The sequence below is a fragment of the Dipodomys merriami genome, unplaced genomic scaffold (assembly GCF_024711535.1).
Source record: "Dipodomys merriami isolate MVZ:Mamm:240054 unplaced genomic scaffold, mDipMer1.0.p SCAF_1, whole genome shotgun sequence".
Lineage (NCBI taxonomy): Eukaryota > Metazoa > Chordata > Mammalia > Rodentia > Heteromyidae > Dipodomys > Dipodomys merriami.
Window position 1 is genome coordinate 97,993,507 of NW_027202270.1, and position 26,937 is coordinate 98,020,443.

Below are 26,937 nucleotides of genomic sequence, written 5' to 3' on the forward strand. Positions count from 1 at the left end.
ATATTTTTATAAAAATTTTAACGGTTAATAAGGGGTTTCATTGTTAAGTCATCTACACTATTATTTCAAAATATCTCCCAAGTGTAATTAGACAGTCTCATTATGTGAAGAATATTTCTCAACTCATCCTTGAGCATTTCATCATTAAGCATTTCATTTTTATTCCTAATATGTGTCAATAAAGATGAGTATTACTGAGAATCCAGTGGCCTCAGATTTTGAAAAGCCAGTTTCTCCTTTTCTTTGTCTTTATAAAAATGGCAAAATGTATGTGGAGTTGCTTGCCAGCTCAAGATACTTGAAACCTATATTTTTTTCCTACAAAGATGTTCTCATATTCTCTCAAATCCCACTGAAGTTTTTGCTTTAGCAAGAGACAGATCATTGCTTTCCATTATGTTCATTTTGTACTTTCCCAGATAGTGTCATTTCCTTCCTGTCATTAGTAAGAGAATGACTCAAAAGCAGCTCACATAGCTTATCTTTCTGCTCAGTGCCTGCTTACAGTGTCTGTGATACAGAAGAGAGAAAACTGACTAATTTAAAAGCACATACACTGAATCCAGGGGAATTAGGACAATCTCTAGAAGACAGACAGAGTTTCAGATAGGAATAAAGGTTGCTGGTGACCCATGCTTTGCCTTTCTTTCTTCCTTTTTTCTAACATACCCCTACCAAATTCTTCAGGAGGAACTGGACAGGCCTGTTTCTCCACCTCTTCTTCTTCATCCTCCTCCTCCTCTCCTTTTTTCTGTAGTGTAAAGATTCATTTTTCCTGCCACCCTCTTACAACCTAATGATGTAATAGACAAAATTAACATATACAATCATCTTTGATCCATGAATTAGTTCCTTCTCCTGTTGGTTCATTCATATAGTTGTACATTTTAGAGACAATTAGCAGCTCTAACAAAAGATTGTTGGAGATTCTTCAATTCTTATCAATCCTGGCCACAAAACAAAGAATTTCATTTTGAAGAATATATTGAGTCACTTCTGAAATTATGACATATTACTGGCCCATCTCAGAACTGGAAAACAAGAAGATACAAAGAGATAATATTTTACTTTTTATTTTAGTGAGTAGAGAGGTTTCTTGTAGGATTATGCTAAACAATGACTATAACTTGAAAAGAAAATGAAAAATAAGCAATTATCTCATCTTTTGAATATTTGTTTATTTAAAACATGAGATTTATGAAACTTGGACTTCTTCCTCCGTGCCTTGACTTACATTGACCTTCACCATCTTTATTAGTTATTATATGAATATTTAGTTTCACTTACTTAATACTAATATTACTTTGAACCTTTGGTTCTTTCTCTTAAAATCACTGACATTTGTGTTGTGCATTATAATTCCAAGTGTAGTAATTTTGGGGTCACTGCATGTTTAACTGAACGCTGCTCATCAAGAGTGGTATTATCATGGACTATTTAATTTTTCAGTTCTTTAATTCTGATTCTTTCCTTGATGTTTATGTATTTCTTCTTCAAGCAACTTTGTTCCAGAAATTTATTTAAATTAAGAGATCTTCTAACTTTTAAATATTTTAAAACTCTGTGCATCATATGAAGATCCAATTGACCAGTGATTTTTACATTAAACAAGATTGGTATTTTGTGTTTGTGTTTTTGGTTTTTGCTATAATAAAAGCCCTTTGAAAGTACCAGTGAAAGAAATATTTGTGACTCACAGGGAAAAAGAAATATTCTTATATTCAACTACATTGACATATATTTAATTTTTAACTGACAAAAGTCTATTTATGGTATACAACATGATATTTTGATGTATGTATAGGCTGTAGGATGGCTAGATAAAGCTAAGTAAATATGGATAATATCACATATGTATTTAATTTTTTTGTTATTCATAACATTTAACATTTATTCTTAGTCATTTTCAAGTATACCATATACTTTGATTTTGTAACATCTTAACCATTGTCACCACTATGTAAAATAATTGTCTTAACTCATTCCTCTGACAGAAATTTTATGTCCTTTTATTCACACTTCTCCAATTTCCCACACCCACCTTATTCTCTAATAATCATGGTTTTACACTATGGATTTTAAATATATGATTCTATATATGAGTGAGTTCATGTATTCTGTCTATCTGTTCCTGGCTTATTTCATTTAACATAATGTCTTCTTGATTTATTCATATGTACATATGACCGTAGAAGATTATGCTGAGTGAAATGAACCCCAAGATATGGGCACAAGGTTTTTCTTTGTTGTTTTTAATGCATTATGTGATTTTTTTCTTTGTTTCTTTTGTATGTTCTTCCTCCTATGGTATTTCCCTGTTGTCACTGTACTTGATTTTGATACCTTGCATCTTGTATATACATTTATCTAATTTGGGGAGGGGAAGGGGAATAACAAAATGCTGAAACAAGGTCACAGGATGACCCATGGCAACAATGAGACTCACAAGTCCCTATGTAGGGAGTGAAACTTGCTACTCTGGTGGGGAGAGTGGGGGAGGTAGGGAAAGGATAGTGGGAGAAAAACAAAGGAGGGGGTAACAATGCCTGACAAGAAATGTACTCATTACCTTACTGATGTAACTGTAACCTCTCTATAGAGCATCTTTACAAGAAAATAAAATTAAAAAATCATATTCCAATGGGTGTATCTATCACATTTTCTTTATCTTTCTATCACAGATAAATATTTGAGTCCACATCTTGGTTATTGTAAATAATGGCGCACATAGCTCTAATTTATTAATAAACTATCCTTTGGAGAAGTTCCCAGAAGGGAGATCCTGGATCATACAGTATGTCTGTCTCTGATATTATATTAGCTTCTTTATTTTTCACAGTTGCTAGAGTAACTTTCATTCCATCAACAGCATACAATGTTCTCCCCTTCTCCATGATTCTGTCAATATTGCAAAATGTTGGTGTAGGGTGATATCTCAGTGCAGTTTTACTTCCAGTTTCCTTCTTTAGGATTAGATTTTTCTGCTGCACTGAATCTCCTGGTGCTATGGTCTAAATACCTCTGTTGCCCCAAATTCATATGCTCAAACCCTGATTTCCAAAGGTGGAGCACTTCGGAGTGATTAGATTTTGAAGGTTGAGCCCTTTGGATTAGATCAGTTCCTTCATAGAAAGGGTCTAATAACTCTCCTTGAGGCCTTCGTCATGTAATAATACAGTGAAAAGAACCCCTCATTAATCAGAAAGCTAGTCCTTACCATATACCACATCTGTTGCCTTCCTGTCTTCCAAATCTGTAAGAAATATTTTTCCGTTCTTTATAAAATCCCAGTTTATGGCAGTTGGTTTTAACATCAGATGGAATAGTATATTTGGAAAAAGAAATAAAACTGAATCTCTCACTTTTCTAATTAAAAAATTTAGGAAGCCACATGCAGTCATCCAGTTAATGATCCTATATAGATTATTTGGTCATATGTGGACCCCAGTATCAGATTCCAGGGGCCCCCATTGTTTAGTTAGTAATGTATATACTAAACAAATTAATCAAGAGTACTCTCTTTCCTACTAGTACAATCATGAACAAAAGGCATATGAAAGATTAAGTTTTAAAATATAGATGGAGAAACATAATTGCTGAGAAGTTCATTTTTACCTAATCACTTGAGTAACGATTACGATGCCATTTTGGTTATAAATTGCTCTTTTTGTGAAGAACTCATAGATAATTAACCGTGTAGAAAAGATAATGTTTAAAGAAAATCAGCTCACATGGGGTACACTAATTGTAAATATCATTAAAACAGGAGATTCTGACCTTTTTAAAAATGATGTCAAAGTTTTGTCTTTCTGTGACCCTCCCAATAATTACTCTACCCCACAACACTTCATCACTTTTTTGTTTGGTTAGAACTCCTGTGAGAGCCTCATGCTCTCCCCTAAGGAGAGATAAAAAGAGACAAGAAGAGAGAATAATGTAGAACAAAGTCTCTCTAAAAGGGGGAACTGAGAAGGTAATATTTTCTTAGCATAAGGTGCCAACACTCAAGTAAAATGGGTATTTTGGAGCCAACCAAGAAAACAGCCAGCAAATGATATACTTTGAATACCTCCTTTCTTCCCTTGACGTGTAAAAGGATGCCATGTGGCTTCTTCAGCTTTGGAGGAACTCCAGGAAAATATCTCACTAAGGTTTCATGACAGATAGGGGGCCAAATGCATCCCAGATAATATTCTTGTGGTGTGTGAAGAAGGTGTTAAAGAGCCAAAGAAAAGTCATTTTCAGGTTTCTTTGAGCCAGATAAGAGAAGAAAAAAAAACATGAAAGATAAAATGTCAAACCTGACAGAGATTACAGATGAGTTGTAATCTTCTACAATATTCAACCTTCACCCACATCATTCCAGTTGCTAAGGGAAGTGAACCTGTGGTACAGCCAGCCTCCACGACGAAAGAGAAGTTAACACCAGTCAAAAACAGAGTGGAGGGAAAAGGGCTAGAAGTGGAGCTGAGAAAAAAGACGAAGAAGAACAAAGTTACCTGACACTGGTGGGGCTCTGCTACCTCCATGGGGCATTAGAACACATGAGAAGGTCAGGTAGGAATTGAGATACATGAAAGATGGAAATTCCACCCTGTGAAAGTGGAGGGCACATCACAAAGTTTTGTTGGCACTGACAAGGTAACCATGCACCCCTCAGGCAGCTGTTTAAAGTGAGGAAGGCAGGAGAAAAATAGAGCAGAGGAAAAGGAAAAAATCCTTTGGAAAGCACAAAAGCCTTCAAACAGTTCCAATCTTAAGAGTGTTATGATGTTAAAATATGAGGCACATTATCAGGAGATGAAAGTTCAAAGAGGCCTCAGCTTTGTGTTGGATAAACAGGAACATATGCCCAGCCTCAGAAATATTTCAAATGTGTTGTGAAACTTCACTCAGTTAGGAGAAAAATGTTAGAGTTCAACTGTGAAAAATTCAATTGCATATTTGGAAAAATTTTTTAAAAAGCAGGTGCTGGGAAAGACCACAAACTTTCTATGCATGTCAGCACCATATACCACAATAACAAACAGAAGTGAGAATGTTATTAAGGCTTAGAAAGGTTGATTGTGCTGTGGATCAAATGAGCCCCAGTAGAATATAATTTCACATCTCATTCTGGAAATGTATTTTCTGAAGGGGGAAGAAAAAAGTAAAAGTTGATCAGGAGGAAATGAAGACATTGGAAGTGTTCCACAGTTGACTTTTGTGGAAGATTTATAAAATCATAGGAAACTTGGATGGAAGTCACCCTGCACACCAGAAGTGAGACATCTATATGGAAGAAAGTTAACAAAGAGGAAAAAACAAAAACTAACAAAAATCTAATTTGCTCACTACGTCTGAGCCCCAAATCAGCTTATCACTGAAATCTATTTCCAAAAAAGAAAAATCTTGTTGACTTATAGCCATGATTGTCTAGGAAAATATATGTAGCTGATCAAGAATGCTTAATCCTGTTGGTGAAGTGATTTTTTTTTTGGGTCCGATCGTGGGGCCTGAACTCTGGGCCTGGGCACTGACCCTCAGCTCTTCAGCTCAAGGCTAGTGCTCTACTACTTGAGCCACAGTGCCACTTTTTTCTTTTTGCTTATGTGGTGCTGAGGAATTGAACCCAGGGCCTCATGCATGCAAGGCAAGCACTCACCACTGAGCCACCTTCCCAGCCCCTGAAGTAATTTTTATTTTTTTTATTTTTATTATTATTATTTTTAATTTTAATTTTTTGTGCACATACTGTACAGAGGGGTTACAATTACATGGGCAAGATAATGCGTACATTTCTTATCAAGCATTGCAGCCTCTTCCTTTGTTTACCCTTCACATCCCTTCCCAGCCTCTCCCCTCCCCCCGCACCAACGTTGTAAAGTTCGTTTTCGACATGACAACTTGTATTTCTCATTGTTGCAACAGGTCCACCTGTATCCTTAAATGACTTGTTTTTCCCCATCTCCTCCACAAATTATACCGACATCAAATATAGTGAAAGCAGGGGTTATATTGTGGGGGAGGGACATACAAAGCAACAAAGAAATAATCTTATAAATGCATTAGAAACAAATGCATGAAAGGAAAAAAAAACATTAAAATACATATCTAAGCGTTCATTTTCCTAACATCACATTATCTGACCTTTTCTGCTTGACTCATACATATACTAGATATTGCAAATAAGGGAAACCATGGGACCTATGTTTCTTTGGGCCTGGCTTACTTCACTTAATATAATTTTTTCCAAGTCTTTCCATTTCCTAACAAATGGGGCAATGTCATTCTTTCTGATGGAGGCATAGAATTCTATTGTGTATATATTCCACATTTTCTTGATCCATTCATCTACTGAGGGGCATCTGGGTTGGTTCCATATCTTAGCTATGGTAAATAATGCTGCAATAAATATAGTTGTGCTGGTAGCTTTAGTGTGGTCTTGTTTGTAAACATTTGGGTAAATGCCCAAAAGTGGGATTGCTGGGTCATAGGGGAGCTCTATGTGAAGTCTTCTGAGGAACCTCCATACTGCTTTCCAAAGTGGTTGAACAAGTTTACACTCCCACCAACAATGCAGTAAGCTTCCCTTCTGTCCACATCCCCTCCAGCATCTGTTGTTGTTAGAGTTCTTGATTTTTGCCATTCTAACTGGAGTGAAGTGGTATCTCAATGTTGTTTTCATTTGCATTTCTTTTATGGCTAGGGAGGTTGAGCATTTCTTCATGAGTCTATTGGCCATCCTTCTTTCTTCTTCAGAGAAGTTTCTCTTTAAGTCTTTAGCCCACTTATTTATTGGGAAGTTGTTTCTTTGAGGATTTGTTGTTGGGGGATTAATTTTTTGAGTTCCAAGTATATTTTAGATATGAGACCCTTGTCTGTTGTATAGCTAGTGAAGACCCCTGAAGTAATTTTTAATACATCTTTGTCCTCTGAGTGGCTATACCTGTATTTTTTTTAACCTGGGTCCCTGAGGATAGTACTATATTTCTTAAGTACTGAGAGAATGTCAATAGAGGTTGACTGATTAGTTAAGTAAAAACTCTACTTAATGTTAAGTCATTCCAGGAAGTCCAGGAGAGTTCCTATGTAGCAGAGCAGGTCTGGTTGCAGTTCAGAGGCATGGATGGCCACAAGCTTCAGGTTGCTGGACTTTCTCAGCCACCTAAGGTCAACTACTACTAGGGCTATTCCATCCATCCATTGCACTGACATGCCTTGACCTCTGACCTTCAGATCATCATCCTAACACTATGTGATCTTACTTTGAAGCATGAAAATTTACCAAATGTCTGGAACTATAACCACACAGAAGATGAGGAAGATTGTCATAATCTGAGTGTTGCTGATTGAAATTTATTCTAATCAGGAAAATGACTCCATATTCCTATTCCACTGGGTTAAGAGGTTAAGCATCTAAAATAACATTTGCATTTTTTGTGTGTAGGAAATTAGAAAGAAGAGAAAGTGGTCTGACAAGGTTTTAGGTTGAGGGAAGCATTTAGGGGGGCAAGTCATTCTTTCTTTGAAATCTACATTGTTCATTTCATTAACCCCTCCCCCACCTTCATTGCACTGACTGAAAATCTGTGGTTCCCATGAAATATTTTGGAGTAAAACTAGTACGGTACACTAACAATGCAAGAACACACACACACACACACACACACACACACACACACACACACACACTCCATCATTATCTATCTGCCATACATTTTCCAGAATTAATAACTGTTAATGGCTTATCACTTTGGCTCCAATAAGCAGAACATTTTAGGTAAATTGCAAAGTACATTTGTTATTCTTCCTCATTCCATTTCCCTACCTTCCTTATTCTCCAAAGGCCATCACTATTTGCTTTGTTTTCCTTTCAGTTAAATAAACAATATATGGTATTGCTTAGTGACTTCTTCCTTTTGGAAGACTTACATGAATTTGTGCTGCAACCTGAGAAGATGGTAGTTGGAAGGAAATATGTTAAATGAAAGCACTTCACCTTCTACTTTCCTTCCAACAAAGCAAGAACTCTAGCTATTTCCCAGTTGACTATGTGACTTGTGTCCCTAATTTTATGCACTTTTACCTATTCAGGTCTTCTAATTTTCATCCTCTTTCATTTCCTATAGCTCTATTTTATTATCTTAAGTAGCCCTCAATTACAAAGAAGAAAAAAGTTACCATTAACATTTTAGCAGCCAAATATATAGATTTTCATTGCACATCACCTTTTTGATGAAAAAGAAAATAGAAGTGAATAAATAGGGTAAGGTATTCCTGCAACTTTGTGCTGATGGTTTGATTTCTCACATGCTCAGGATTGATTATATCTTTCCCCACAATGTCAATTTCTTTGCTATCAATGCTTGGCACTGTTCCATATTATGCCCCAAATTTCCTTCCATTAAATGCTTCACCTGTCCTCTAAGATTTTGTTATTGTTTTGTTTGTTTGTGTGTATATACATGCATGTCCTGAGACTTGTACTCAGTACCAATGCCCTGTCCCTGAGCTTGCTTTCTTTCTTTCTTTCTTTCTTTCTTTCTTTCTTTCTTTCTTCCTTCCTTCCTTCCTTCCTTCCCTTCTTTCTTTCTTTCTTTCTTTCTTTCTTTCTTTCTTTCTTTCTTTCTTTCTTTCTTTCTTTCTTTCTTTCTTTCTTTCTTTCTTTCTTTCCTTCTTTCTCTTTCTTGCTTGCTTTCTTTCTTGCTTTCTTTCTTTCTTGCTTGCTTCCTTGCTTGCTTGCTTCCTTGCTTCCTTCCTTTTTCTTCCTTTCTTTTTTGGTCGGTTATGGGGCTTGAACTCGTGGGTGTTATCCCTCAGCTCTTCAGCTCAAGGCCAGTGCCCAACCACTTAAGCCACAATGCTACTTCCGGTTTTCTGAGTTTTTTCTGTTTTGTTTTGTTTGAGATAAAGTCTCATGGAGTTTCCTGCCCAGGCTGGCTTTGAATGGCAATCCTCAGATCTCAGACTCTTGCGTACCTAGGATTACAGGCCTGAGCCACCAATACCCGGCTTTTGAGCTACAGCTCCATTTCCAGCTTTGGGAGATAAGAGTCTCATGTACTTTCCTGCCCTGGCTGGCTTTCAACTGTGATCCTCAGATCACAGCCTCCTGAATAGTTGAGACTACAGGCATGAGACATCGGCAACCTGCTCCATCCTCTAAGTTTTGACATAAATATACTATGGCTAAGGGTCACAACTTCTTCCTAGTAAAGTAACTGTAAACAGAACAAAACAAAAAAACCCCACATATTCTAGAAATTTAAAATGTGAGCAAACAGGTTACACATATGCCCCAGGAGCAAATGTAGTATATTATTCTCCTTCTTATAATCATGATTGTCACCCCATAAAGATAATGAGAAACTTGAACATTGGAAGTAGAAAAAAAGTGAGAAAAAGAAGACATGACCCATACATTTTATATCTTTCTGTCATCTGTCAATCTTTATATCTCTTTCTCAATCTCTTTCTCTTTCTCCTCTCCTCAAACTAAACTCCTCTCCTCAAAATAACATTATTTATATTTAATTATCAATGATGCTGATCCAATGTATTACTTTCCTTGTTGTGATTATATTATACTCAGATATATATACATAATTTATTTCTGAAAATGTAGCTACACATTTTCTGTCCTAAGACAATAATTTTACAATTTGTTATCAAGACTGGGCTATGAATATTTCAATATACTGCAGTTCAGATAATTTATCAACAAGACTCTGGACTGCAGTATAACAACACTACCTCCTATATTCAATATATTTTAAAATATTCTAATAATCCTATTTAGAGAAAAAAGTAATGATTCTCAAATGTTATTTTAAATATATCTGATATATATACTTTAGGAATATAAAGTGATGTTTTAGCTTTCTTGCACATAGTGAAATGATTACTATAGTTGGTCAAATTAATATAGTTATCACTTCATTTAGTTATCTGTGTGTGCATGTATACACATGTGGTAAGAGTACCTTGTTTAGAAAATTTCTAGCTTACAATATAATATTATTAAACACAATCCTCATGCTATATACTATATTTCTCGATTTATTCATTCTAGACACAACTATACTTTTTGAAATAGTCACATTTTGCTTTCTATTTGTAAATTATACTAACAAAACTTGCAAGATATTAAAATAACAAGTTCAAAACTTCTGGAAATTGAGTTTACTTTTTAGCTATAAGTAGAGGCTTTCTTTATCATAATAATTTATATGGAAATTAATTTTATAATTTCATACAACTTTTAGTTTAGCCTGACTGGAATCCTTAAAGTTCCCAAGTCATTTCTTTTATAACAAAGATCATTACATGGCACAGATTAAAAATAAAAAAATAAAATAAAACCTAAAACAATGAAAGTCCTCTCTCTTCCATCCTCATTTTACTTGAGAGAGAACCAAAATGTTGCTGGCAAAGGTGTGAATAAATAAAAGGTGTAAATAAATATTACTGATATGTTTGAATATCCATCATTAGAGATGGATTATGCAAATGTTAAATTGTGCAAATACTTTGAATAATTCAAATGATAAACATCTGTCTTAAAAAATAATTAAAGATGTGTACACAGATATAGCCAGAAGGACACTTGCCATAGTCATATGAAGTAGTGAAAAACCAAAACAATTTAAGTTTTCAATAGTAGCAAATGAACCAATTACTACTAACTTAAAAATTTTTAGTCACTAACAATTAAGAGATGGATGTACATGTGCTGATCTGACAGTCAGTAATGTCTACTAAAGGTTTCATTTGATCCTTTTCTTTCCCCTTGCAGTTTGGTGGAGTCATGTGATACATTCTGGCCAATGAAATGTGGAAGGTGCCAGTTCCAGGAAAGGCCCTTTCAAGTCTTTATGAGTTTTTGCAATCTCTTTCTCCATCTCCTTTTCCCTCTCCTCCTCTCTCCCTCCTTTCCTCCTCCCCCTTGCCATGAAAGTAATGCAAATCAAAACAACACTGAGATTCCACCTCACCCCTAAGAAATCTAATAACAACAGATGATGTAGGGGATGTGGCCAAAAGGGAACCCTACCGCACTGTTGTTGGGAGTGTAAACTTGTTCAACGACTCTGGAAAGTTGGGTGCCATGGCTCACGCTTGTAATCCTAGCTACTCAGGAGGCTGAGATCTGAGTATCACAGTTCAAAGCCAGCCCGGGCAGAAAAGTCCCTGAGACTCTTCTCTCTAATTAACCACTAGTAACCGGAAGTGGCGCTGTGGCTTAAGCGGTAGAGCTCACCTTGAACTGAAGAGCGCAGGGACAGAGCCCAAGCCCAGAGTTCAAGCCCCACAACCATCCAAAAACAAAAACAAAAACAAAAACAAAAACAAAAAAACCAGAAGACTACACAGAGCTCTCCTATGACCCAGCAATCTCACTTTTGGGCATTTACCCAAATGACCACAAACAAGGCCATACTAAGGCTACCAGCACAACTATGTTTATTGCAGCATTATTCACCATAGCTAAGATATGGAACCAACCGGATGCCCCTCAGTAGATGAATGGATCAAGAAAATGTGATACATATATATATATATATATATATATATATATGTATATATATATATATATATATATATAGAGAGAGAGAGAGAGAGAGAGAGAGAGAGAGAGAGAGAATGGAATTCTATGCTTCCATCAGAAAGAATGACACCACCCCATTTGTTAGGAAAAGACTTGGAAAAAAATCATATTAAGTGAAGTAAGGCAGGCCCAAAGAAACAGGCCCTATGGTTTCCCTTATTTGCAATAACTGGTATATGTCTAGGATAATCTTAGCAGATGAGCAGAGTAGCCGAATAGCATATGACTGTATAAGATGATGCTAAGTGAAATGAACTCCAAGACATGGACACAAGAGGTTTTCTTTGTCATTGTTGTTTGTGATTTGTGTCACTGTATGTGATTTTTTTGTTTCTTTTGTATATTCTTCCCTTGTGGTATATCCCCTGTTGTCACTGTATTTGATTTTGATACCCTAGGTATTGTATATATGTTTATTTGAATTAGGGAAAGGAAGGGAACAACAGATTAGTGAGACAAAGGACAAGAGGAGAACCAATGCAACAGCGATGTACACAAGACAATATGTTAGAAGTATACAACTTGGAGAGTGGCTAAGGGGAGGGAAAATAGGAGAAAAATGAGAGAAGGGGTAACAAGTTTGACAAGAAATGTACTTATTACCTTACTTATGTTAACTGTAAGCCCTCTGAGATATCACCTTGACAATAAAAAAGGCAGTATAATTGGTTGTTGTATAAGACTACTTTATTCGCCTCTTGTACACTTTTAAAATGATAATATCAACATGATGGCTTTAGAACTTCAGTAATTACTTTCCTTTTTAAAACCAGGACAAAACACATTATATAAAAAACTCAATAAAACCAGCTTCATTAGTGGGTAGATAGAAAAATAAAAAACCAGACATAAATTTTGATAGCTCTTTTAAGTAAAGTTCACAGATGGACAGACAGACATAGCTTCTCAGTGAGTGTTTGAGCTGGTGCACATAGGTAGTTATATATGAAGTTTAAGATTCTTGGGGGTGGAAGGAAAGTTGTGGTACTGAACGAAGCAGGGTGGAAAATTAAGAACAAATGTTCTCTCTATGGAAAATGCCTCGGAGAATATGTGAATCCGGAGATGAAGAATAAAACGTTCATTCAAAATGTAGCAGAGATATCTGGCTGCATAAAGAATAGCATTCAAATAAAAGTTCATGGCCATGAGGAAATTCTCAAGTTAGTGTTTTTCAATCTGCCCAAACATTGGACCCTTCTCTAGCTCCCTACCTCTCTACCCTCCTGCCCTGACTGTGTGCCTTTGGTTTCCTTCTCTTTTCCATTTCCTTCTCTGCTTATTTGATTCTCAAGTACCACAATGGCCTCAAGAGCTTTCCCATTACTCAGAATTTTTTCCATTACTCAAAAGCATGCAGGATGACAAAGAGCTCCATGGCCTTTAAGATCAAAGGAAAGTTAAAATAGCTTCCAAGTGGGAAGATTGCAGAGAAGGACAGAAAACTTACATCTGACTGATGTAGCAAAGGTTATTTTCCAGAGGCAGAACCGCTTTGCCTGACACTGTTGAGTTCTCTGGAGTACACCTGAGGGGGAGGAACTCTTCCAGGTGGCTACTTACTAACTCATTGACTTAGTGCTTTACTTGTTCCCCACCAATTAGGACAAGTCTCTAAGCAAGGAGCTTCCTAGTTCTCTGACATGACATTGATGTAAAGCTTTAAAGATACTTTTCTCAAAAGCAGAGAGAACTGAATGGGGCTTTGGTCGTGTGCCATGGTGATAATGAGGATCAGCTAAGGAGGTCTGTTACTGGCAGAACTGGTGTGTGCTTTAAGGCGCACAGTGGTGCCAAGAAACAATGCAAAGTGTGAGAACAAGCAGACTGAGTCACGATCCATTGCAGATTCTAAATTGCACACTTCTGTCTCTATATATAGCATGTCAAAAATGTCATTTCTCCTGTCAAGGGAACTTTTTAGATTGTCACCACCAGAAGTACAGCAACAACTAGCATTTCTTTATATTAACTTCATCTGAAATCTACAGAAAGAATATAGTTTGTTCTGACATATCTGACTTGGGGAATATGGGGCCAGAAGAATCTCAAGGGGAAGAGAGCACTGTTTCTTGATTCTGGGTAAAGAAGTTCTGGTCGACACAGACTAGAGTGTTGTACATTTTGGGATCTGGCTGTCAGAAATCTCCAAGTAGGGTGTGAAAGATTTCAGCAAAGCTAATTTTTTCCACTACTACTCTGTGGGTTTGAAAACAGAATGGGAGAGCTCTTGTTAATAATCCCTCCACATCTTGATAGCACAGCTGAGGAGCTGGAGGCAAAGGGCTGTCATATTTTCAAATGCAGATGGGAAAAAAACATTTGAAGGGGTCACGTGGATTTCTCTTGTTATTTCTTCCTTTTTACAAAAGAAGACAACTTTTGTTCATTTGGGGCAAAAGCTGTTATTTATAAAGACATTCAAAATAGAAGTTTTCCTTTGCTATCTATGACAAAACAATTCTTAGGAATGGCTTGGGGATCCTTTAACGAATGACCTTATTTCCTTCTTGTTTTAGGTGAATTAAAAATGTTCAAGGGATGACATTAAGATGCATTGTATTCATAAGCCAGTTTGTGAAATGGCAACCCCTTTGTACAACTTTAAAGATAACAAAAAATTCTGATAATAATACATCCAATTTTCTTAAGCATGTAGAGTATGCTGGCTATAGAACACTATGATTTCATGTAAAGAAAATGCACTTGAATGGAGCACTGAGCACACATATTCACTACATGAAACTAGGATAAAATACAAAACACATGCTTTACAGGGAAATGGACGGACCTGGGGAAAAATATTACATGAAGTAACTTAGCCTTGGAGAGTAAAGAGCTCATGTTTTCTCTCCTATTTGGAAGTTAGATCTAAATTATCACACATATGTACCCAAACATATACAGGATCCTATGCAGCTATACACAAATATCTTAATTTGTGTATGTGCAGGGAAGAATTCCAATTGTGTAACTCCTTTGAACAACTATCAAAATTACAGCTGAACAAAATAAATAATCAGGAATCTGGAACATGTGTTGTCGACGAGGGAATGACTTCCAAAGGAGGGGAGAAGACAAATGATGACAGGAATGGTGCATGAATATAGCCATAGCAATCAATGAAGATATGTGAAAATGGAAATAGGTGAACTCAGAGAATGGGTGGTGTTGAGAGGAGGGAGATTGAGGGAAGGGCTGACATTGATCTTTCTGTATTGTACTCACAAAATGACATGTCGAATTAAAACCCCTTTGTACAACTACTTAAAAATAATTTTACAAAGAGAGGCAATATGAGTTTTTTTTTAAACCCTAAGTATTATCCATTTACTTGTACTGAAAATTGATATACATTAAAGTTGATCCCCTTGGGGCAGTTCTATAAAGTTTGATGATGCGTACAAACATGAAACTACCATCAAAATCATGACATTGAACAAGTTGCCCAAGCATTCCTCCAAGTTTCTCTGTTGTCAAACACTGTACCCAACGCCAAAACATGGCAACCATTTATTTGTTTTTCTGTGTCTATCATTAAGTTTTTTCCAAAAGGTTATATACATTGAAACATACAACAAATTGTGTTTGGGGTCTGTCTTCTTTCACTTACAAAGATGCAAGCAACAGTCATCCACGTTGTTTTGGGAATTTATAGTGTGTTCTTTTATGTTTCCAAATAGAATTACACAGTATGGACAGACAAGTTTGTTCATCCTTTCAGTAGCTGGATGTTGTTTCTACTTCGGGGTGATTTTAAATAAAATGACTATGAACATCATTCTACAGGTTTTTTGTAAGAACGTAAGCATTTTTCTCTCTTCAGTAAATACCTTGTAGTGGGGTTTTTGGGTCTCATCATAAGTATAACTTTAAAAGAGACTGCAAATTGTCTTCCATAGTGGTTAAACCATGCTGTATTCTCACCAGCAATGTACCAGACTTCCATGTGTTCAGAATGCTCACTCACAGTACTGTCATTTATTTGCAAAATTTATACTCCTCCATGATGATATTTTATTATGGATTTAGTTTGCACTATCCTAGTGGTTAAAAAGCTTGAACACCATTTTATGTGCTCATTTGTGATCTGGCTCCCTTCACTAATGATCTCTATGGACAAGTTCTTTGTCAACTAAAAATTTGATTCTTTGCTTTCCCTTGAGCTTTTGCAATTTCTTTGTATATTCTCAAAGTTTACTATCAAATACATATTTACGCATATTTTCATAAAGCCTGAAGCTTTTCATTCTCCTAGTAGAATTCTGTCACAAAACATATTTTCTTATTGATGAGATCCAATCTAAGTTAACATTTCTTTCTTCTGGTACACTGGATGTCATATCTAAAGAAACAAATCTACCTGGCCCAAACTTCATAAATTTTCTTATTCTTGTTCTAGGAATTTAATGGTTTTAGATTTTATATTTAGGGCTATGATCTATTTTGAGATAATGTTTGTACAAAGTACAAGTTGTGTGTCAAAGTTCAGCTTTTGATATACATATCTAATCTTTAATGTTATTTGAATAAAACACTAGTTTCTCTATGAATTTACTTTTGCTCTTTGGCCAAAAACAAATGATTCTGAAGTATATGGGTTGAATTCTGACTTAAATCTGTTCTATTATTCTAAGCATTTATCTTTCATCCAATCCACATTGCTTGGTATTCAACAACTTATTACAATAAGTCCTAATCAGACTATGTAAGTCTTCCAACTCATTCCTTTTTCAACATTTTTTTTGGTCATTCTATTTCCTCTGGTTTTCTATGTGAATTTTAGAATCCACTTGTTGAATATTACCAAAAATACCTTTGGAATTAATTTGGGATTGTGTTAAATCTCTAATTTTGAGGGCATAAACTGAGAAGCACAACTGAAAATCCCAAGGAACATCCTAGACTCAATCTACATGACCATCCTTATTTACAGATTTGACATTTGGAAGTTACCTAGCATGTCTGTTGTAAAACTATATCCATCAGCTAAAGCACTGGAGAAAATGCTGTAGCATCAACCCATTTCTTGGCCCAATATATTCTAGTGATAGTTCTCATTATTAATCACAAGTTGGTTTTTGATATCCATATCACATGAGTAGATCTGAACAGGTAATATTATTATATTTATAAGAAATTGCTCTTTCTCATAGCATACTCTTATGTGCATGTATCCAAACAGCAAACTTCAAACTGGAAATATAATTCCCTCTCCCCAGGATGGCCAAGTGGAATCACACAAAGAATCACTGTTTCCTTCAATGTTTCTCTGTCTTTTTTGAAGACTGACAATGTATCTGCTTAGTGATCCAGTTCCAATTTAACTTACAAAACAGAGGCATGTAAATGGGTGTTCATGCCATATTGGAATAATTACTAATTCAGAGGTTGCTCATGGAAAGGAACCTGAAAATGATATTGACAAGGCTGTAAGATCACTACAATGTCATTATCCCAGAAACCAATTGCACTCCTTTCATGTTTCATCTGTACTCTGTTTTTCTCTTTTTTTCAGTTGGATTGTTTATGTACTGCCAATTTTCACAGCTTCCTGCAGATTTTTATTGTAGAAGTTGTAATAAAAAGCCTTTAAAAACAACAGCAACAAAGATAAAACCTCTTATGTCCCTATCTTGGGGTTCATTTCACTTAGCATCCTCTTACATAGTAATATGTATGTAACTTTTGACCTTTCAGCTTGTCCTAGACATATGCTATGCAAATAAGGGAAAACATGGGACCTATGTTTCTTAGAACCTGCATACTTCACTTAATATAATTTTTTTTCCAAGTCTTTCCATTTCCTAACAAATTGGGCAGTGTCTTATAATGTACTATGTGATTTTTTTTGTTTCTTTTGTTTGTTCTTCCCCTATGGTATAACCCCTGTTTCACTGTAGTTGATTCTGGTGCCTTGCAACTTGTATATGCCTTTTCTAATATGGGGAGGAGAAGGGAAATAACAAAATGCTGAGATAAGGATACAGGTTGACTCATCGTAACAATGAGGAACAGACTCTATGTTGAAAATGAACTTTACAACTTGGGTGGTGGGGATGGAGGAGTTGTGGAGGGAGGGAGGAAAAAGATGGTAGGGGAAAAACAAAGGAGGAGGGAACAATGCTTGATAAGAAATATACTCATTACCTTACTCATGTAACTGTAACCCCTCTGTACAGTATCTTTCCAATAAAAATATATATTAAAAAAGCCTTTAATTATAGCAAACCAAGCATCCATCCTTTGTTGACATGGGACTGGATAATATCTTGAAAATATTTCAGAATCTGTTGATAAAACTATAGCAACATCTTTTGGCAATGGAAAGGAAAAAATTAAAGGACATTCTCTTTTTTCTTGTCACATGCTTTCTAACATCATTTAAAATTTATTTGTAATACTGTTGTCTTTAATAGTATGCCCATTTGGTTGAAATTATTTTGTTTCTACCTTTGGAAACAGAGTTGCTCAGGACTGATAAATAATAGCACATTAGAGAAGTACTGTAAATCATTTAACATTCTGATTAATGAGATACTTTCTGTACGTCGAAAGAAGACCATTTGGAGGAAGCCAAGGAAATGCTTTCTTGAAAATAGACTTACTACAAGAAGAAAAACTCATTTTAATTTGAGTTCTTCAAAGTATGCTTCAAATACCAAGAGGAAGAAGTTAAGTTAAATTTCATGAAGATGAAAAAAGAAAATTATTCAAAGCCAGAAGGTAATAGCTCACACTTGCAACACTTGCTACTTAGGGGGCCAAGATCTGGAGAATCATAGATCAAGACCAGTTTTTGCAGAAAATTTCTCGAGACACCATTGCCAAAATAAAGACCAAAAAACAGGCTAAAGGTGAAGCTAAACTGGTAGAGCACCTACTGAGCAAGTGCAAGGCTATGAGTTTTAACCTAGTAGTGGCAAAATGAAATATGAAAAGAAGGAAAATCATTCAATTAAAAGAAGCCAAGTAATGGAGCATATTGGATATTTTAGACAGTTCAGTTCATGAAAGAAGGCATTTTAAAGTAATTTATCCAGATATAAAGAATGAAAAGGTGGAAGAGGAATGGAAAAACTTGAATCATAGCTGTACAATAAACACTGGAGTAATAAAAACCAAATATGAGTGATAAATACAAAAGCACAGAGTATTAAAATTTTAAGTAGCAGAGATCCAATTTACACAATAGACCATTTCCCTAAAAGTCATCAGTTCAAGAACAAATAAAAACATAGTATAACATGGATCAAGATGCATTGTATTCAGAAACTGTTTTGTTAAATGGAAACGCCTTAGTACAACTAAAGGTAATAAAAAAATAAAAATTATTTTAAAATTAACTATTTAAATTTATCTAAAACATTAATACCCTCTAAAAACATTCACTTCACTGTCTAAAAAGCAGACCAGGATGGCAGCTGATAAGAATCCTTACATGCCTCTACAAAACATACCATGAGCATTTCTTCATGTGTCTATTGGCCATCCTTCTTTCCTCTTCAGAGAAGTTTCTCTTTAAGTTTTTAGCCCACTTTTTTATTGGGCAGTTGTTTCTTTGAGGATTTGTTGTTGGGGGATTTAATTTTTTGAGTTCCAAGTATATTTTAGATATGAGACTCTTGTCTGTTGTATGGCTAGTGAAGATCTTTACCCAATCCATGGGCTTTCTATTGACTTGCTAGCTATGTCCTTTGCCATGCAGAAGCTCTGCAGCTTCATGCAATCCCATTTGTCCAACCTTACTTTGATTTGTTGTGTTTCTGGGTCTCTATTAAGAAATTTTCAGCCTGCGCCAAGGAGACCTAGGGTTTCTCCTATTCCATCCTGTAATGTTTTCAGAGTGTCTGCTTTGACTCCGAGGTCTTTGATCCATTTGAAGTTGATTCTGGTGCAGGGTGATATATAAGGATCTAGCTTTAGTTTTCTACAGGTGATTAACCAATTTTGCCAGCACCATTTACTGAAGAGGCTATCTTTCTTCCATTCTATTTTTTTAGCTCCCTTATTGAAGATTAGGTGGCTATAGGTCTGTGGGTTCATTTCTGGGTTTTCAATTCTATTCCATTGGTCCTGAGGTCTGTTCTTGTGCCAGTACCAAGCTGTTTTGGTTGCTATGGCTTTGTAGTAGAGTTTGAAATTTGGTATTGATATTCCTCCAGCACTGTCTTTCTGTGAAGGATCATTTTTGCTATTCGGGTCTTTTATTGTTCCATATGTATTTTTGGATTGCCTCTTCTATTTCCTTGAAGAATGAGGTTGGAATAGTGATAGGTATCACATCTGTAGAAGTATTGCCATTTTCACGATGTTGATCCTTCCAATCCAAGAGCATGGGAGGTTTTTCCACTTTCTAAGAATGGCCAATAAACACATGAAGAAATGCTCAACCTCTGTAGCCATAAGAGAAATGTGAATCAAAACAACATTGAGATGCCACCTCACCCCAGTTAGAATGGCTATAATCAAGAACTCTAACAACACCAACAGATGCTGGTTGGGATGTGGCCAAAAGGGAACCCTACTACATTGTTGGTGGGAGTGTAAACTTGTTCAACCACTTTGGAAAGCACTATGGAGATTTCTCAAAAGACTCTACATAAATCTCCTTTGTGACCCAGCAATCCCACTTTTGGGCATTTACCCAAATGATCACAAACAAGACCATACTAAAGCTACCAGAACAACTATGTTTATTGCAGCATTATTTACCATAGCTAAGATATGGAACCAACCCAGATGCCCCTCAGTAGATGAATGGATCAAGAAAATGTGATACACACACACACACACACACACACACACACACACACACACACACACACACTCTCTCTCTCTCTCTCTCTCTCTCTCTCTCTCTCTCTCTCTCAATGAAATTCTATGCTTCCATCAGAAAGAATGACATAGCCTCATTTGTTAAGAAATGGAAAGACTTGGAAAAAATTTTATTAAGTGAAGTAAGCCAGGCCCAAAGAAACACAGGCCCCTCGGGGCTGGGGGTTTAGCCCAGTGGAAGGGCGCCTGCCCGGCGCGCACAAGGCCTTGGGTTCCATCCTCAGCCCTGGAAAAAAAAAAGAAAGAAACACAGGCCCCATGGTTTTATTTCCAATAGCTAGTATATGTCTTGGACAAGTAGAAAAGGTCAAAAGCTATATACATATGACCAGATAGGATGAAGTTAAGCAAAATGAACCCCAACATAGGACACAAGTAGTTTTCTCTTTTTTGCTATTGTTTCTAACGTATTTATAAGATACCATGTGATTTCTTTCTTGCTTTGTATGTCCCTCTCCCACGGTATAACCCCTGTTTTCACTGTATTTGATGTTGGTATAATTTGAGAAGGGGAAGGGGAAAAACAAAATGTTTAAAAAAGGATACAGGTTGACCCATTGCAACAATGAGATGTAGAAGACACTATGTTGAAAAACGAAATGTACAATTTAGGCGGGAGGTGGGGAGTGGGAAGGGAGTATAGTTGAGGAGGTGGGAGGGAAGGGATGGTAGGGGAAAAACAAAGGAGGAGGCAACAATGCTTGATAAGAAATGTACTCATTACCTTGCTCATGTAACTGTAACCCCTCTGTACAGTATTTTCACAATAAAAAACTGATTAAAAAAACAGACCATGATCAACACTATTCACAAACCAAAGTAGCCACATAAGAGCTAAAGAAAATACATGAGAGCCTATAGTGTCTGCTTATATCATAGCGGGACAAAAAGACATTGAAGAAGGCAGGAAACAAATGCCAACAGGTGTCACTCCCTCTCCGTCCCCCAACTCCAAGGAGCCCTGTACACTTTGAGTAAGGAGAGAGAATTAAGGTGTTAGTCTCAAGACTTCATGCCAGTGCTGAGCAAAGCCCACAACTGTTCCCCTTGTGCTAATACTCATAAACTGAGTTGATAGAACGAACTCCACCATTCCTTCCTCAGCCTGCTCTGGATAGCAGTGCAAAAATTGCCCTCTACCTGGTGGGCAGCTGAGTAGGAAAGCTAGCCTGTGGTGGGCTAGCTTGATGTCATAAGTCAGGCCCACCACAATGTGACCCAACACCTCGGGGAAACTAACACCTTGCACACAGGCAGGGCCTCATGCAGGGAGCATCTAGGCCCGCTAGAATGAGGCAGAGACCTGGGTCACAGTGGGACAGACTCATGTTTGGCTTTCATCTTTTCCAGCTTTAGAGTGTGTAGAGGTGCAAGGGGTAAGGATGAGTGGGTGGGGCTAGGGCTATTGTGGAGAGACATATACAATCTTCCTCCAAAGACTTGTGCAGGTCCTTTGATTGTAAGACTTGGCTGGTCTTTAGCTTAGCACCAAGCCTGGTGGCTAAGGAACTCATTCAGGCTAGATGCCTGTGAAATCTTTTCTTTGGGGGCTTCAACCACTTTAAATGTTTTGTGAGGCACTATATTACTATCTGACTCTAAAAAAGATCCACAGTTCAGGTACCAAAGAAAATCTATCAGAGACCCAAGAATTTTAGAATAACAAAACTATATGGAAAACAAATCTAATGAAGTAGATAAAGCTAGCTTAATTTAGTTAACATGCACTGAGAAAACATTTGACTTTGAAGTTTGAAAACATTGAATGTTTCAGATGTGGCAGCAAAACTGTAAGGGAAGAAAATTTGGTAGAAAATATATTCAGCTCAAAATGGACACTTTGGTTTCTTGTGTCCATTGTTATCACAGAAAAGCAAACACTGTCAATGTCAACCAAAAAGTAGGTATGGCTGCCATTAGCCACTGCAAGTTTATGGAGATAATTAGAAGGAATGCTAGTTCTTATGTAGATTGAGCTGAGGGCAAGTAAAATACCTCTGTCTCCTACTGATAGATTCCCTTACTCTTTCTTCCTCTCCCAGGCCCTGTCTTTTCTCATGGCTTCTTTCATTCATCTAGGATTTATAACTATTTTGAATGAGTCTGTTTTACCTCAATAGCTTTCTGATTTTCCAGATCCCAATGAATGCTCCTTACTATAGAAAATACATACCATCACCCCTGAGTCTTGTCCCAAGCAATGTAGGAGTTATCTCTTCACCCACCAGGAAAAAGAAATTCAGATAGCTGAAATTCCACAATGTTGATGGAAATCACAATTCTAGAAGTGACCCAGAGATTGATAAATATTATTTATCATGACATGAGTTTCTCTACTAAAAGAACGAAAAGGAAAAGCATGCCAAGTAGAAGCTAACTCTGACGTGGAACTTACTGAGCTGAAGAGAATTATAGAAAATGCATAGTTTGCCTGAATTTAAAAATGGGTATATTTCTTTTAACTGTCCTTTAACTTGTAGTCATACCACAAAAATATGACATTTTATTTATTTAGCTCTGTGAAAATGCCCTCCCTTTCATGAAACCTCAGATTCAAAAGTGAGAGCTTCCATTAGTGAAGTCAATTTGGAATCAGAATTTTAAAAACTCAGGTTAAAAATGATCTCTTGGGGCTCTTCCTCCAAGTTTTTTTTGGGGGGGTCCAGTCGTGGGGCCTGAACTCTGGGCCTGCGCGCTGTCCCTCAGCTCTTCAGCTCAAGGCTAGCACTCTACCACTTGAGCCATAGCGCCACTTCTGGCTTTTTTCTTTTTGCTTCTGTGGTGCTGAGGAATCGAACCCAGGGCCTCATGTATGCAAGGCAAGCACTCTACCACTGAGCCACTTTCCTAGCCCTCCAAGTTTTTTTTTTATTAGTATCGATTAGTTGTACAAGAAGGTTTCACTCTGACATGCCCTTAATGTGCCTACAATGTACCTTGATCAGACTCAAACCTTTTTCTCCTTCATCTCTTCTGCCCTTTCCCATATCAATCTCAGTACAGATTTGGAAACAAACTTTTCCTATGAACTAGCAGTATTGTTGGTTCACTTTAAAAAAATGTAACACTGGTTAATATTTTAAACTAGATGTTTTGATTTACAAATTTATAATTTATATTTTATGAAGTTTTAAACCCTTGGAGTAGATAGAAGATTGGATTGAATGGCCATTGTGGAAGAAGGTGAAATTTCTGGCTTATATGGCTGTCTGTGTACAGTGAAAGATGCAGCAAAGGAAAGAATGATTACAGGAATTTGATGTAACCACTTATTCTTGATACTGCTCACAACAATAATTTCCCATTGATAAACATAGATGAACACAAAGTGACAGAACCTAGAGATTCTCTGTGCTGCCCATCAGACAATCATAGAAATACGTTCATTAAGTTAAACTACTATTCTAAGCCAAAAACACTCTATAGAGAAAATAAACACAATGCTGCAATTATTTTTGCATTTGAATGCATTTCACATATAGCATTTGTTTTTCTTTTTAATTTCTTCCATGGCTGGAAACTTGAATACATTTGTGTAAGGAACAAAGAACTCTGTATTCTATAGTTTTCTATCAGCATTCTACAAATAACCAAGCCTGTGAGGGGAAAAAAACTGTCTATGCATGGTGAAGAACAATAAGAGATTAGAAAAAGAATGTGCACAATTTGAGTTAGAACTTAGAGAGAGGTGAGATAAATAACACTGGCAAAATCTAAACTGCCTGTAAAAGAAAAAAATAGCAATTCTTTTGTGTTTGAAAGCATGAATCAGCATATGAAGATTTAGTTAAAAGCACAAACTTCATTTAAAATCATTCATATATCAAAAACTTAAGGTTTGCATTCCTTATGTGACTCTTTGCACACTGCCCTGCCCTGAAGTGCTTCCTGAAATACTTCACTAAATGTGTTTGTGGGAAGGAAAAGCAAACACACAAGGATATAGTTTTTGTGACATGATGCAAATGCAGCACTCCTGAGGACATAGGTCGTCAGGAGGCGGGAATGGAGGCATGAGGATGGCTTCCCCATCCTGTGCATCACCACATGTATCATTATGAAGAACCCAGAGATTAATCAAGAATGTTCCAACTCTCAGAAACACTAAATATCAACATACTAGCAGATGAAGTTAAGATATACACTCCATGCAATGTCTCATTTCTATTTTGAAGAGAAGAGGAAGTCTGTTAGATAAAAAGATCCGAATAAGGACTTTATGAGCCATCACCATCAGACTCCAATATTCATCACATTTTATTTCCAGTCAATTAGGAATCCCTATCTTGTTTGCTTATCTTCTATACACATCTTGTCTGCTTATCTTCTGCAGCATGTGTTTTGGAAAAGTTTGTTTTATTTTTTGGTATAAGTGGACCATAATCAGCTATGTTCTTCAAAGGCCAATTTTAATATTCTGTTAAAGAAAAAGCATGTTTTATAAAAAAAAATTTTTCAAGCCAATTCTTTTATGGCAGTCTGAGTTCAGAGAAAGGACAGACCTGAAAAGATATAATTTGGTCTTTGTCCTCCTTTGACATCTCAGCCAGATTTCAAGATGAATACTTATTCCATTCATGGTACTGTGCACCCATTTCCACAGGTTTTTATGTCTTTGTTTTTTCTAGTTTGTTATTAACCCCCGAGACACCAACACACTAACCCAAGTTAGGCTTATTCTGTCTATTCTGTGTTTACAAGTTGTTTGGGGAATATCTGTTGCTTTTCTGGTTGGAAATTTAAGAATAATGTTTGAACGAGCAACCTTTTGAAGGTAGAAGCTGAAAAGGACTTCAGAACACCAATGCACATTTTTCAATCTTTCTGAGAGGATGGTTTGTCATTTAGGGTTTGTTCTTTGCAGAGAAGAATGCTAGCTTACCTGAACCAGCTGCTACCATCTCATTTTCTGTTCACAATAAGGAAGTGAGAATTTTGGCAAGTGAAAACTGTTGTTTAAAACCTAGGAGACTGGAAGCATCTGTCAAACAGTATATTCAGGCCTAAACTGAATGGTTCACAAACCAGATGATGAGCGTGTACATGTTTGGAATGTCTGATCTATGTTGCTTCCCTAAGTTTTGTATACAAAGTGGTGAAAGTTTTTATTCTACTAATGTGACTCATCAATACAACAGATGAAATGTTTGATAGAAACATTGCTGTCATTCCTAATGAATTCATAAGCTATTGTTCAACTCCCCTTTATGCGACAAGCCCAGCTGAAAGCCCAGGATTTGTGTTTAAGCAGACACAGCACTTGTCTCTCTTTTACAAAAATGTGGGAATAATGACCAATATTATTTGGGGGGGAAAGCTAGTTAAAGTTTAGTAAGTTTTAATTTAAAAACCCTCAGTCTTAACTACCCAAAGAGCTTATTTTATATATTTTTATTATCTTTAAATAGTTGTACAAAGGAGTTCCTATTTCATCAAATCAGTTCATGTATGCATCAATATTCATAAACTTTCAACATTCTCACCATCCCTCTCAACTGGCCTTCCCTCAGTTTTCCTAGTTTTGTAGGATAGTTTTATGTAAATTTAGCTAGACTTTCTATTTTTCTGTATTTTGATTTCCTTTCAGTACAATTGGAAGATATCCTTAATTCAAACGCAAGACAGCACATGAAGGTACAGTCGATAACAGGAGTAAGTAGAAAAAAAATGATCATACAAAGTAAAATGGTGTTCAAATTGAATTTTGAGAATGAGACAGAAAGGATTTAGAATACAGGTACCTATACCCATAACTTCCAAGGAAGGCAACTAGAGTTTGCATGTAAACATCAGTTAGGGATGATGCCAGCTGGTCTGACATAACTGGTATAAGCATCAGGTTTTTCTTGTAATTGATGCAAAATATAGTCAAGTTTCCATGGCTGCTTTCCTTTCCTTCTCTTGCCTTCCCTTCACTAACCTTTCCTTTATTGTTTTGCCCCCCCCCCATCTGTCTTCATGAGGGTCTGAACTAGAGACCCTGTTTTTTAGGGTGAAGTCACTCACCACCTTCCTGGTTTAGTTAGCTGCAGATAACCCAGTGTTGCAGTTAGTAGCATACTCAGCTCCTGCTGAAAACTGGCTTCTTGACACAGACGTGTGTAATTTAGAAAACTCACTATATGGAAATCGACTTTGAATTGGTTTAAGCAAAAACAACATTAATGAAGAGGAGAGGATGCTATGGATTTTAGGGGCTTACACAACAGAAAATTCAAGGATGGACCAGGCCTTAGTGGCAATACTTTAAAATGAAGGATTTGGAATAGCCACAGAAACCTCTCCATGTATTTCCTCTGCTTGTGAGTATCTAAGCCTGATTCTCATTTGCTCCATAAATGTTTTATCCTCATAAACCATAGCTTCTGGTTATTTTGGGCCTGAATGTTTCAGCCCAAAGAGGCAATTCTGACTGGCCCAACTTAGGACTCCATACCTGGGCCTGTCACTGTGACCAGAATGATGAAGTACTATGGTGAGATCAGAATGTGGGAAAGGTGACTTCTCTG